This window comes from Gorilla gorilla, chromosome 10, assembly GCF_029281585.2.
Source record: "Gorilla gorilla gorilla isolate KB3781 chromosome 10, NHGRI_mGorGor1-v2.1_pri, whole genome shotgun sequence".
Classification (NCBI taxonomy): Eukaryota; Metazoa; Chordata; class Mammalia; order Primates; family Hominidae; genus Gorilla; species Gorilla gorilla.
Window position 1 is genome coordinate 91,617,919 of NC_073234.2, and position 15,106 is coordinate 91,633,024.

Here is a 15,106-nt window from a genome sequence, read left to right on the forward strand (position 1 = left end):
CCTCTCTGTGCCTTCCTCCAGCAGAGTTCTTTACCCCCTGTTCTATTTATATTATGCCATTTGCATGGTTCTATTGGGGAATATATTATACTATGTACAGATTGGGGACATATAATACACTATGTGCCCATTACTTCTTAGCACATCTATTCCCACCCATGAACTAGACTATGAGCTCTAAAAAGGACAGAATCTCTGTCTCATTTATCTCTCAAGCCCCAGGATCTAGCATATTTCCTGAGCTATAGGAGGTACTCAATGCTTATTGAATGAATGAATGAGTGAATAAATGAATAAAAATATGACCGGGCACAGTGGTTTACACTTGTAATCCCAGCACTTTGGGAGGCCAAAGAGGGTGGGTCACTTGAGGACAGGAGTTCAAGACCAGCCTGACCAACATAGTGAAACTCCATCTCTACTAAAAATACAAAAAAATTAGCCAGGCGTGGTGGTGCGCACCTGTAGTCCCAGCTACTCAGGAGGCTGAGGCATGAGAATTGCTCAAACCCAGGAAATGGAGGTTGCAGTGAGCCAAGATCGCACCACTGCACTCCAGCCTGTGGAGCAACAGAGCAAGACTGTCTCAAAAAAATGAATAAAAATATGGAGGTGGGAATTATCCACTCTGCCATGTTACTAATGGTGATGATGTGAGCTCTTAATGCAGGATTGAGACAGATGAACATCAGTGGAGGGACCAGAAGAATCAAGTGGACAGGTTAGAGATAAACTTGAGACTGGCATGACTGAAGAGGTTAGCAAAATGACACCCAGAATAGCCAAGTAGGGGATGTCAAAAGTCTGAGGATGTAACTGTGGAAGATAGATGCAACAGGAACGTCTTAAGATCAGATCTGAAAGGAATAACAAAAGATGCTACCCTTATTTCTGGGCACTGGTTTCAACAATTCCCCTGCCATTAAATTCCTGGAATATGGCTGCTGTTGACTTATTCCCCTTTTCCTAGAATTTCAGAAAGTATGTGAATTGCAGAATAGACACCATTACCAAAGAGTTTTCTGGAAAAGAAAACAACATTTGCAAGTAGCATGCAACAAAGATCAAGTCAATGTTTTTGTAGAAGCCAAAATTGCTTGAACCCCAAAATGTTATCTGAATACTTATCCCACTCACATGGCTGATCTTTACCCTCCATGTCTCCTCACCCACCATTTATGGAGGGACCTCCCCTGTGTGCTTGGTTGCTGGACTTATTTTGCAATCTGCTTCTTAGAGATCCCAGCCTTCTGATAAAGGGAATGGGTTGGCTTCTTTTCTCTCCATGTGTCAATATAATCTTCCTTTGTCTTTACACATTTTTATGTGCTGGCTGGAGAGCCACTTTGGTTTTTTGTTTTTTCTTTTGGTTTGTTTGTTGTTTGTTTTCTGAGACAGGGTCTAGCTCTGTCACTCAAGCTGGAATGCAGTGGTGCAATCATGGCTTACTGCGGCCTCAACCTCATGGGTGTCAAGCCTCTGAGCCCAAGCCTGCACATATACATCAAGAGGGCCTGAAGCAAGTGAAGAATCACAAAAGAAGTGAAAATGGCTGGTTCCTGCCTTAACTGATGACATTCCACCATTGTGATTTGTTCCTGCCCCACCTTAACTGAGTGATTAACCTTGTGAAATTCCTTCTCCCGGCTCAGAAGCTCCCCCACTGAGCACCTTGTGACCCCCACCCCGCCAATAAGAGAACAACCCCCTTTGACTGTAATTGTCCACTACCCACCCAAATCCTATAAAACAGCCCCACCCCTATCTCCCCTCACTCTCTTTTTGGACTCAGCCCACCTGCACCCAGGTGAAATAAACAGCCTTGTTGCTCACACAAAGCCTGTTTGGTGGTCTCTTCACACAGACATGCATGACATTTGGTGCTGAAGACCAGGGTCAGAGAGACTCCTTTGGGGGACCAGTCCCCTGTCCTTGCCCTCACTCCGTGAGGAGACCCACCTACGACCTCAGGTCCTCAGACCAACCAGCTCAAGGAACATCTCACCAATTTCAAATCGGGTAAGCGGTCTTTTCACTTTTCTCCAGCCTCTCTCACTACCCTTCAATCTTCCTCTCTTGCTACCCTTCAATCTCCCTGTCCTTCCAATTCCAGTTCTTTTTCTTCTCTAGTAGAGACAAGGAGACACATTTTATCCGTGGACCCAAAACTCTGGCGCCAGTCATGGACTTGGGAAGACAGTCTTCCCTTGGTGTTTAATCACTGCGGGGACGCCTGCCTGATTATTCACCCACATTCCATTGGTGTCTGATCACCGCAGGGACGCCTGCCTTGGTCATTCACCCACATTCCCTTGGTGGCAAGTCAATCGCGGGGATGCCTGCTTTGGCTGCTCACCCACATTGCAGCCCAGGGCTGCTTCCCACCCCCCTTCTCCGTGTCTCTACCCTTCTTTTTAAACTTGCCTCCTTCACTATGGGCACGCTTCCACCCTCCATTCCTCTTTCTTCTCCCTTATCCTGTGTTCTCAAGAACTTAAAACCTCTTCAACTCCTGCCTGACCTAAAATCTAAATGTCTTATTTTCTTCTGCAACACTGCTTGGCCCCAATACAAACTTGACAGTGGTTCTAAATGGCCAGAAAATGACCTTTTGATTTCTCCATCCTACGAGACCTAGATAATTTTTGCCAAAAAATGGGCAAATGGTCTGAGGTGCCTGACGTCCAGGCATTCTTTTACACATCGGTCCCTCCCTAGTCTCTGCTCCCAATGCAACTCGTCCCAAATCTTTCTTCTTTCTCTCCTGTCAGTTCCTTCAGTCTCCACCCCAAGCTCTGAGTCATGTGAATCCTCGTTTTCTACAGACACATCTGACCTTTCCCCTCCTCCCCAGGCTGCTCCTTGCCAGGCCGATCCAGGTCCCAACTCTTCTTCAGCCTCCACTCCCCCACCCTATAACCCTTCTATTACCTTCCTTCCTCACGCCTGGTCTGGCTTACAGCTTCGTTCGGCGACTAGCCCTCCACCACCTGCCCAACAATTTCCTCTTAGAGAGGTGGCTGGAGCTGAAGGCATAGCCAAAGTTAATGCTCCTTTTTCTTTATGCAACCTCTCCCAAATCAGTTAGCATTTAGGATCTTTTTCACCAAGTATGAAAACCCAATGCATGGCCCATTTGGCAACAACCCTTAGACACTTTACCGCCCTAGACCCAGAGGGTCCAGAAGGATGTCTTATTCTCAATATGCATTTTATTACCCAATCCCCTCCTGACATTAGAAAAAGCTCCAAAAATTAGATTCTAGCCCTCAAAACCCACAACAGGACCTAATTAACCTCACCTTCAAGGTGTACAATAATAGAGTAGAGGCAGCCAAGTAGCAACATATTTCTGAGTTGCAATTACTTGCCTCTACTGTGAGAGAAACTCTAGCCACATCTCCAGCACACAAGAACTTCAAAACATCTGAACTGCAGTGGCCAGGCGTTCCTCCAGGACCTCCTCCCCAAGGAGCTTGCTTCAAGTGCCAGAAATCTGGCCACTGGGCCAAGGAATGCCCGCAGCCTGGGATTCCTCCTAAGCTATGTCCCATCTGTGCAGGACCCCACTGGAAATTGGACTGTCCAACTCACCCAGCAGCCACTCCCAGAGCCCCTGGAACTCTGGCCCAAGGCTCTCTGACTGACTCCTTCCCAGATCTTCTCGGCTCAGCAGCTGAAGACTGACACTGCTTGATTGCCTGGGAAGCCTATAGGACCATCACAGACACTTTGGATAACTCTTACAGTGAAGGGTAAGTCCGTCCCCTTCGTAATCAATACAGAGGCTACCAACTCCACATTACCCTCTTTTCAAGGGCGTGTTTCCCCTGCCTCCATAACTGTTGTGGGTATTGATGGTCAGGCTTCTAAGTCTCTTAAAACTCCTCAACTCTGGTGCCAACTTGGACAACATTCTTTTATGCTCTCCTTTTTAGTTATCCCCACCTGCCCAGCCCCCTTATTAGGTTGAGACATTTTAACTAAACTGTCTGCTTTCCTGACTATTCCTGGGCTACAGCCACACCTCATTGCTGCCTTTCCCCCCAGTTCAAAGCCTCCTTCACATCCTGTCCTTGCATCTCCCCACCTTAATCCACAAGTATAGGACACCTCTACTCCCTTCTTGGTGATGGATGATGCACCCCTTACCATCACATTAAAACCTTATCACCCTTACCCCACTCACTTTAAAGTATCCCATCCCACAGCACACTTTAAAAGGATTAAAGCCTGTTATCACTCGCCTTTTACCGCATGGCCTTTTAAAGCCTATAAACTCTCCTTACAATTCTCCCACTTTACCTGTTCAAAAACCAGACAAGTCTTACAAGGTTAGTTCAGGATCTGTGCCTTATCAACCAAATTGTTTTGCCTATCCACCCTGTGGTGCCCAACCTGTACACTCTTTTGTCCTCAATACCTTCCTCCATAACTCACTATTCCATTCTTGATGTTAAAGATGCTTTTTTTTCACTATTCCCCTACACCCCTTGTCCTAGCCTCTCTTTGCTTTTACCTGGACTGACCCTGACATCCATCAGTCCCAGCAGCTTACCTGGGCTATGCTGCCGCAAGCCTTCAGGGACAGCCCTCGTTACTTCAGCCAAGCTCTTTCTCATGATTTACTTTCTTTCCACCCCTCCACTTCTCACATTATTCAATATATTGATGACCTTCTACTTTGTAGCCCCTCCTTTGAATCTTCTCAACAAGACACCCTCCTGCTCCTTCAACATTTATTCTCCAAAGGATATCGGGTATCCTCCAAAGCTCAAATTACTTCTCCATCTGTTACCTACCTCAGCATAATTCTTCATAAAAACACACGTGCTCTCCCTGCCAATCATGTCTGACTGATCTCTCAAACCCCAACCCCTTCTACAAAATAACAACTCCTTTCCTTCCTAAGCATGGTTGGATAATTTTGCCTTTGGATACCTGGTTTTGCCTCCTAATGAAACCATTATATAAACTCACAAAAGGAAACCTAGTTGACCCCATAGATCCTAAATCCTTTCCCCACTCCTCTTTCCATTCCTTGAAGACAGCTTTAGAGACTGCTCCCACACTAGCTCTCCCTGACTCATCCCAAACCTTTTCATTATACACAGCCAAAGTGCAGGGCTGTGCAGTCAGAATTCTTACACAAGGACCGGGACAGTGCCCTGTAGCCTTTTTGTCCAAACAACTTGACTTTACCATTTAGGCTGGCCATCATGTCTCTGTGCAGTGGCTGCCGCCACCCTAATACTTTTAGAGGCCCTAAAAATCACAAACTATGCTCAACTCACTCTCTACAGTTCTCATAACTTCCAAAATCTATTTTCTTCCCCTCACCTGATGCATATACTTTCTGTTCCCCAGCTCCTTCAGCTGTACTCACTCTTTGTTGAGTGTCCCACAATTACCATTGTTCCTGGCCCGGACTTCAATCCAGCCTCCCACATTATTCCTGATACCACACCTGACCCCCATGACTGTATCTCTGATCCACCTGACATTCACTCCATTTCCCATATTTCCTCCTTTTCTGTTCCTCATCCTGATCACACTTGGTTTATTGATGGCAGTTCCAGCAGGCCTAATAGCCACTCACCAACAAACGCAGGCTATGCTATAGTGTCTTCCACATCTATCATTGAGGCTACTGCTCTGCTCCCTCCACTACCTCTCAGTAAGCTGAACTCATTGCCTTAACTCAGGCCCTCACTCTTGGAAAGGGACTATGCGTCAATATTTATAATTACTCTAAATATGTCTTCCATATCCTACACCACCATGCTGTTATATGGGCTGAAAGAGGTTTCCTCACTACTCAAGGGTCCTCCATCATTAATGCCTCCTTAATAAAAACTCTTCTCAAGGCCGCTTTACTTCCAAAGGAAGCTGGAGTCATTCACTGCAAAGGCCATCAAAAGGCATCAGATCCCATTGCTCAAGGTAACACTTATGCTGATAAGGTAGCTAAAGAAGCAGCTAGCATTCCAACTTCTGTCCCTCACGGCCAGTTTTTCTCCCTCTCATCAGTCACTCCCACCTACTCCCCCACTGAAACTTCCACCTATCAATCTCTTCCCACACAAGGCAAATGGTTCTTGGACTAAGAAAAATATCTCCTTCCAGCCTCACAGGCCCATTCTATTCTATCATCATTTCATAATCTCTTCCATGTAGGTTACAAGTTGCTAGCCCGCCTCTTAGAACCTCTCATTTCCTTTCCATCTTGGAAATCTATCCTTAAGGAAATCAATTCTCAGTGTTCCATCTGCTATTCTACTACTCCTCAGGGATTGTTCAGGCCCCCTCCCTTCCCCACACATCAAGCTCAGGGATTTGCCCCGGCCCAGGACTGGCAAATTGAATTTTCTCACATGCCTCAAGTCAGGAAACTAAAATAACCTCTTGGTCTGGGTAGACACTTTCACTGGATGGGTAGAGGCCTTTCCTACAGGGTCTGAAAAGGCCACTGCGGTCATAATTCCTTGGTTTGGCCTTCCCACCTCTATACAGTCCGATAACGGACGGGCCTTTACTAGTCATATCACCCGAGCAGTTTCTCAGGCTCTTGGTATTCAGTGAAACCTTCATACCACTTACTGTCCTCAATCTTCATGAAAGGTAGAACAGGCTAATGGTCTTTTAAAAACACACCTCACCAAGCTCAGCCTCCAACTTAACAAAAAGGACTCTGTCAAGAATAGAGCCCAAAAACTCACCAACCAAACAAGTAATTACGCTGAACCCCCTTGGACACTCTCTAATTGGATGTCCAGGGTCCTCCCAATTCTTAGTCCTTTAATACCTGTTTTTCCCCTTTTCTTATTCGGACCTTGTGTCTTCTGTTTAGTTTCTCAATTCATACAAAACTGCATCCAGGCCATCACTAATCTTTGTATATGACAAATGCTCTTTTTAACAACCCCACAATATCGCCCCTTACCACAAAATCTTCCTTCAGCTTAATCTCTCCCACTGTAGGTTCCCACACCGCCCCTAATCCCACTCGAAGCAGCCCTGAGAAACATCACCCATTATCTCTCCATACCACCCCCAAAAAATTTTCACTGCCCCAACACTTCAACATTATTTTGTTTTATTTTTCTTATTAATATAAGAAGACAGGAATGTCAGGCCTCTGAGCCCAAGCCTGCACATACACATCCAGATGGCCTGAAGCAAGTGAAGAATCACAAAAGAAGTGAAAATGGCTGGTTCCTGCCTTAACTGATGACATTCCACCATTGTGATTTGTTCCTGCCCCACCTTAACTGAGTGATTAACCTTGTGAAATTCCTTTCCTGGCTCAGAAGCTCCCCTGCTGAGCACCTTGTGACCCCCGCCCCTGCCCATAAGAGAGCAACCCCCTTTGACTGTAATTGTCCACTACCCACCCAAATCCTGTAAAACAGCCCCACCCCTATCTCCCTTCGGTGACTCTCTTTTTGGACTCAGCCCACCTGCAACCAGGTGAAATAAACAGTCTTGTTGCTCACACAAAGCCTGTTTGGTTGTCTCTTCACACGGACGTGCGTGGCAATGGGCTCAAGTCGTCCTCCCACCTCAGCCTCCTGAATAGCTAGGGACTACAGGCATGCACCACCATGCCTGGCTAATTTTTGTATTTTTTGTAGAGAAAGAGTTTCACCATGTTTCCCAGGCTGGTCTTGAACTCTTGAGCTCAAGCGATCTGTCTGCCTTGGTCTCCCAAAGTGCTGGGATTACAGGGATGAGCCACCATGCCCGGCCTTGAATAGCCACTTTGGATCCCCATTTGAAACTCCCTTCTGTTGGAATTCCAATAACTTTTCTACACAGTCCTCTACCCAAATGCCCTTGTGTAATATACACCTCTGTGTTACAGTCTTGTTGCAGACAAAGTGCAAATACTAGGGTTCAGGTGAGGCCATTCCAAATGATTTTCAAGGAATGAGGTTTGCTTGTAAAGGTGCCTGTTTGAGATGTTTCAGAGCCCACCTTCCTAAAGATGTATATTGGTATCTGATACAATGAACTTTGATGTATACTCATTGATCCAGTACTTAAAGATGGACTATTATTGAATGTTCTTGAGAAGAGAAATGACATTATAGAAGTCTAGAGTTCACCTAGTATGCCAACATGACTATAGCAGTTGTTAGAATTTTGACATATAGCTGACCCTTGAACAATGCAGGGGTTAGGGGTGCTGAGCCTCATGTAGTCAAAAATATGCATATAACTTTTGATTCTCCCAAATCTTAATAGCCTGCTGTTAACCAAAAGTCTCACTGATAACACAGTAATATATGTTAATAATAATTTTTTTTTTTTTTTGAGATGGAGTCTCACTCTGTCACCCAGGCTGGAGTGCAGTGGTGCAATCTCCGCTCACTGCAACCTCCACCTCCCAGATAAAAGTGACTCTCGTCCTTCAGCCTCCCAAGTAGCTGGGATTATAGGCACTCGCCACCACGTCTAGCTAATTTTTGTATTTTTAGTAGAGACGGGGTTTCACCATGTTGGCCAGGCTGGTTTTGAACCCCTGACCTCAGGTGATCCGCCTGCCTTGGCCTTTCAAAATACTGGGATTACAGGTGTGAGCCAACATGCCAGGCCTGTGTTAATAATAATTAAGACATATTTTATGTGTTATATAGATCATATACTGTATTATTACAATAAACTAGAGAAAATAAAGTATTATTAAGAAAATGATGGGCCAGACACAGCGGCTGACATACCAGTTGTTGGTTTTTTTGAATGTCATTCCTGTAGACGTGTGCTTTGGGAAAATTTTGCTGGCAACAGTGTCTAAGGGGTTAGAGAAGGGAAGACCCCAGAGCCAAATAATTCAGCAACAAGTCTGTTGTCTTAATCAGGAGGTCAGGTGGTAAGCGCTTGGTCTAATGTGACAGACGAGAGAACTAATCTGAGCTGCCTGTCATCTTAAGAGGAACAAAGCCTCCTCCAGTGTGTTTAGGACTCAGCCTCTGGAAAGTATGGACAGGTAGAAACCTAGTCCCACTCCCAGGGTAACAAGGCCAGAACAGGACCACCAGCAACATCAGCTTATTACTAAGTTAGAAAATTTATAAATTCAGAAAATTTGTAAATTGTCTAGTTCAGTTCAGTCTGGGATGAATTTGAGCCAACAAGTGAGCCCTTACAGGGCAAAAGGGATACGAGATCACAGAATGAAGAGGGTGCAAGGAAAGGGACCAGCAGGGGAAAGGGTGGGGGATCAAGCCAGAAAAGGACAGTCATCAGGCAAATTATGATAGAATGTCATCAAGAAGAATGAAGACTGGAAATAATTATACATTTTTTGATTGGGGGTGAGTAGAAGTGTCACTGTAGGGATTAAGATGGGAATGGATGAAGAAGCAAATGCATAGTATGCACTGTGGACCACTGACTCCAGATGACCAGGACTGGGAAACATTAACCCATGAGCTGGCTCAAAAACAGCAGAAACCTATGCTGTGGTTTGGTGGCCGTGGTTCTGTGCGAATGAAAGCTCAAGAGAACCCACACTGGGCTGTGACCAGACCTTCTGTTTTATACTTATGTTCTTGATGGTCATCTTTTATAATTATTGACAGCTGGAGGGCAGGGAGAGCATTCTTGCTTTTGTGTCAGAAAACATTCAACATGGAATAGGAGCAGCACTTCATCTGGATGTTAAACCACTGGTTAAGGATTCCATGCAACAACTGGGCTCAACTCTGAATATATCCTGGATATATTAAATATATGTTAAAATATATTAAAAATATATATTTAATATAGATCAGGATCTCAGCCTCCTCCTGAGTGAGGCATCGGAAATGTCTGATCCAGTAAGCAGGCATTGTGTCACACCAGCTGTCACACCGGGACTTCCCCAGCAGGGACAGAATTCCTAAGGGATTATCTCAGAATCACAGAAGTTTCAATTATGTAGGACCTGAAGTTACTCTCCCTCGTTCCTGGAAAATTTTAGGTCCAGGTTTACTAGTTCTATCTCTACAGCTCTAGTCATGATTCTTGGGGGGTTTAGTGTCCATGAAGATGATTCTTCTAGTTCCCTGGCCTTTAAAATTTCCTCAACTTCTTCACCTTTAATGATTTTGTCCTCCACTTCTTAGCCACCCGCTTACTCCCTTAGTCATATACACGTCTAGACTTCATGAATGGCAAGAATTGTATCTACTCCATAGTCTTTAAAATTTTTTTAAGAGACAACAGGGTCTCGCTCTGTCATCCAGGCTGGAGTGCTGTGGTACAGTCATAGCTCATTGCAGCCTTGAACTCCAGGGCGAAAGCAATATTCCTGCCTCAGCCTCCCAAGTAGCTAGGACTACAGGCATGAGCCACTGTGTCCAGCTAATTTTTTATTTTTTATAAAGATTTCATTATGTTGCTCACGTTTACTCCATAGTCTTACACTCAAACATCTAAATCTTAAACTATCTCATATTTTTGAGTCACTTCCTCTAGTACCCCAATTTTAATAATTCTTCAACCCAGTGAGGATCTCTAAACTACTGATCCTATTACCTATTTACTCCCCCAAATGCCCTATGTCCTCACTTCCATGGCCAGGACTAGAGGGAGACAAGGGAGAGCCTAGGGTGCAACATCTAAGGAAACACACACTCTCAGGGTCCTGCGAGAGCAGGTGGGCACTTGCAAATTTTGTCTCTTTAAATGGTGCACCCTAGGCACCTGGCCTGTGCCTCACACTAGCCCCAGTCTCACTTACTTCTTACCTAAGCTAGACAGCATAATCCATTATAATAAATACCCAGTGCCTCTCTCCTGTTTATCTGGCAAAACACCGCTCTGGTTAAATCCATGCCAGTACCTGAGACATTGCACATAGCTGGAGAAAACACCCACGCTTGCTCACAGTTCTCATGGACACTAACCTCACAAGGACTTCTCATGCTCCTCAGGAATCTCTCCACATTTCCTAGTCCAGCGGTTCTCGAAGTGAGGTTCTTGGCCCAGCAGCATCAATATCGCCATGTATTAGTCTATTTCCACACTGCTATAATGAATACTACCTGAGACTGGGTCATTTATAAAGAAAGGAGGTTTAGTTGACTCACAGTTTCAAATGGCTGAGAAGGCCTCAGGAAACTTACAATTATGGTGGAAGGCAAAAGAGAAGCAGGCACTTTCTTCACAAGGCAGCAGGAGGAAAGTGAGAAGAACCAAACCATATCACACCGGGAACTTGTTAGAAAAGCAAATTCTCAGGCTCCACCTCAGACCTCCTGAATTAAAAACTCAGAAGGCGGGGCCTATCAGTCTGCTTTGTCAAGTCCTCCAGGTGATGCTGATGTGCCGTCAAGTTTGAGAGCCACTTCCCTAGTCAACTTATTCTCCCCATCTTGAGACAATTTCATACTTTTCCCCTCTCCTCCAAATTCAGATGGCCCTTCCCCTGTGACACCCACAACCTCCTATCTGAATTTTTTTTTTTTTTTTTTTTTTTTTAGATATGGTCTTGCTCTGTCACCCACGCTGGAGTGCAACGGTAAAGCTCACTGCAGCCTCCACCTTCCAGGCTCAAGTGATCCTCCCACCTCAGCCTTCTGAGTAGCTGAGACTATAGACACGCACCACCACACTTGGTTAATTTTGTTTTTTTACATTTTTTGCAGACAGGGGCTTGCTATGTTGCTCAGTTTGGTCTTGAACTTCTGGCCTCAAGTGATTCTCTTGCCTTGGCCTCCCCAAAGTGCTGGGATTACAGGTGTGAGCCACTGTGCCTAACCTCAAATTCTTAATTTACTGAGAGAATCAGAAGATAACCTTCACCTGCTTCCACCACGGATTCTCCTGAGGAGGCTGTGCCTGTGCCTCACACCTGGCCTTCAACCTTCCTGCTACCATCAACCACTTGGGCTCTCCTTAAAGTCCTGTGAAGTGGGTCCCAGCCCCTCTCACCTACTCAAGCACTCGGCTCTGCAATTGTGCCCTCTTCCTTCCTACTGGGTAATTCCCATCAGTATTTCATATCTCTTAATCTTTTTTTAAAAAGAAAGAAAAAAAAGAGAAATATTCCCTTAAATCCACATCTTCTTCAAGCTACCACCCAATTTCCCTGATCTCCTTTAAGCCAAACTTCACGAGCCATATCTTTAGTTTCTGTCTCCAGCTCCTCTCATGGGTCATTCTCTCATGGATCTACTCCAGCCAGGCCATGATGCCCACAACTTCACTGACAGTGCTATTACCATGTGCTTCCAATTGCTGAGCCCTGTGGTCAATTCCTAGCACTCATCTCACCTCCTTGGGGCCCTTTCTGCAATTTCCCTTTGGGTCGTTGACATGCTTTGGCTACACTCACTTCCAAATCTCATTTCGAATTGTAATCGCCACATGTCAAGGGAGAGACCTGGTGGGAGGTGATTGGATCATAGGGGCTGTTTCCCCCATGCTATCCTCATGATAGTGAAGGAGTTCTCATGAGATGTGTTTTTTTGTTTGTTTTTTGTTTTGTTTTGTTTTTGTTTGTTTTTTTTAAAGTGTCTGGAGTTTCCCCTATGGACGCTCTCTCCTGCCACCATGTAAGTCTTGCCTCACTTTTCGTTTGCCTTCCACCATGATTGTAAGTTTCCTGAGGCCTCCCCAGCTATGTGGAACTGTGAGTCAATTGAACCTCTTTTGTTTATAAATGATCCAGTCTTAGGTAGTATCTTTATCACAGTGTGAAAGTGGACTGATACAGATGTCATGCCACTTTGAGTTCCCTTCTTACTTCATTGGCTGCTTCCTCTCAAACTCCTTTGGTCTGCATCTTCCTGCCATCTGAATATTGGAGCTCCCAGAGCTCCAGCCTTGGCCACTCTCCCTTTCTGGCTACACTCAATTCCTAGGGGTCTCATCCAAGCCCATGGTTTTAATGCTATTTATATACTAATGACTTAGCCCTCCCACGGGTTGTATAGTCAGTCACTCTGCAACATGGCATTGCCAATATATCTGCAAATGAGCTCAATATTCCTTGCCCCACCACCTCAACCCATTCATTCTCCAGCCCTATGCAGCTCTGTCAGTGGCAATGCCAGCCTTTTAGTGGCTCAGGACAAATCTCTGAAGTCATCTTGGATTCCTCTACTTCTCTCACATCCTACATGCATTCCTTTAAGTCCTTTTGGCTCCATCGAAAAAAATGTGTCTGGAGCCTGACCACTTGTCCCCACCTCCACAACACCTCCACACCCAAGCCACCAGTGTCTCTGTCCTAGATTATTTCAGTAGCCTCCGAATGAGCCTGTCAGTCTTCACTCTTACCCCCACAGGCTATTTTTCACACAGCAGCCGAAATAATCCTTATAAAGTATAAACCAGATCATATTACTTTTCTGCTTGGAGCCCTCCAGCGACACATCATCTCAGAATCAATCCAACTGCTTGGCTATGGCTGACAATGGGCATCACTTCCTTTCACTCTCTGAGACCTCTGGCACCTTGCATTGTCTGGATGGGCTTGGTACTTGTATTACCAGAAAGAGGTCCTGATCTAGACCCCAAGAGGCGGCTGTTGGACCTCATGCAAGAAAGAATTCAGGGCAAGTCCATAAAGTGAAAGCAAGTTTATTAAGAAAGTAAAGAAATAAAAGAATGGCTATTCCATAGGCAGAGCAGTGGCCTGGGCTGCTCAACTGAGCATACTTATAGTTATTTCTTGATTATATGCTACACAAGAGGTGGATTAATCATGAGTTTTCTGGGAAAGGGGTGGGCAATTCCTGGAACTGAGGGTTCCTCTCCCTTTTAGACCATAGGGTTAACTTCTTGACGTTGCCATGGCATTTGTAAACTGTCGTGGTGCTGGTGAGAATATCTTTCAGCATGCTAATGCCTTATAATTAGAGTATAGTAAGCAGTGAGGATGACCAGAAGTCACTTTCGTCACCATCTTGGTTATGGTGGGTTTTAGCCAGCTTCTTTACCACATCCTGTTTTATCAGCAAGGTCTTTATCACTTGCACCTTGTGGCCAACCTCCTATCTCATCCCATAACTAAGAAAGCCTAACCTCCTGAGAATGCAGCCCAGTAGGTCTCAGCCTTATTTTACCCAGCCACTTTTCAAGATGGAGTCTGTTTGGTTTAAATGCCTCTGACGCTTGTCGTTCCCTGTGCTGGAATGTTCTTACTCAGATACCCACGCAGCTGCCTTCAAGTCTCTGTTTAAATCGTATTTCATGAGAAAAGCCTTTCACTTCCTTTTAGACAAAAGAGTGCCACCCCAGGGAGGAATGCCAGGGTCCCATAGAGGGAGACCGACAGTGAAGTGGAGCCTGCCATGAATTCACCAAAGGCCATTCTCCCTTTCTTCCAGAGGAATAGCGTTTAGCTGGGCCTACGGCTACCTACCTAAAGACTGCACCTCTTAGTCACCCTTGTGGCTAGGTGTGGCCACGTGACAATGGAATGTAAGTGGAAGTGATGTATGCAACTTGGGTTCATTGGTTTTAAAAAAAATATGACCACCCTACATTTCCACTCTTTGTCTTATCTGTGAATGGGAACATGGCTGTGTCTGCAGCCAGACTTTGTGCAGCAAAGGACAAGGCCCTACGGGAAGGTGGAGAAACAAGATGGAACAACTTGGACCCAACAACTTGGATCCCTATGTGGCCATGTGGAGTCATCTCACCCACCTGGGCCACTCACCCCGAAGACTGTTGTGTGAGGGTGAAATAAACTTCTGTATCACTAGCCCCTGCATTTCAGAAATTCTTTGTTATGGCAGTTTTGCCTTTATCCTAACACAGACAGCAAAGTATCTTCTGTGGCCCCATGACTAATGTCGTTGTTTAAACGCATTATAAAAACTATATAAATAAAATATTAAAAATCAAATAAAATAGCAAGATAACACTGTGTAACTATCTAGTTTGAGATGTTATTAACTTTTTGGCATATTTACCTCATCCATTTTCTCCAAGGGTTTTTTAAGAGTCATGCTTGTTATTTTAAATTATCTGCAGTGCTCCTTGGTCTTGTAAAACTATGGGTTATTTCAAACTTCGGTAAATGTCTGATACACATGAACTTCTTGCATTGTTGAGGAAATCAGAGAAAAATGATGCTGTTTTTCCCTTGTAAGTTGACAATGGATGG

At 45.0% G+C, this 15,106-nt stretch overlaps 1 long non-coding RNA gene across 1 annotated transcript in view; it reads left to right on the forward strand.

The window, feature by feature from the left end:
• Window positions 1-14,844, forward strand: part of LOC115930236 (uncharacterized) — a 45,233-nt gene extending 30,389 nt beyond the window's left edge. The window contains exons 2-4 of the long non-coding RNA XR_008670629.2: window positions 1,399-2,019; window positions 3,563-3,755; window positions 11,469-14,844. This is a non-coding gene — a long non-coding RNA (uncharacterized lncRNA). The remainder of the gene's footprint in view (window positions 1-1,398; window positions 2,020-3,562; window positions 3,756-11,468) is intronic.
• Window positions 14,845-15,106: the final 262 nt, after the last annotated feature.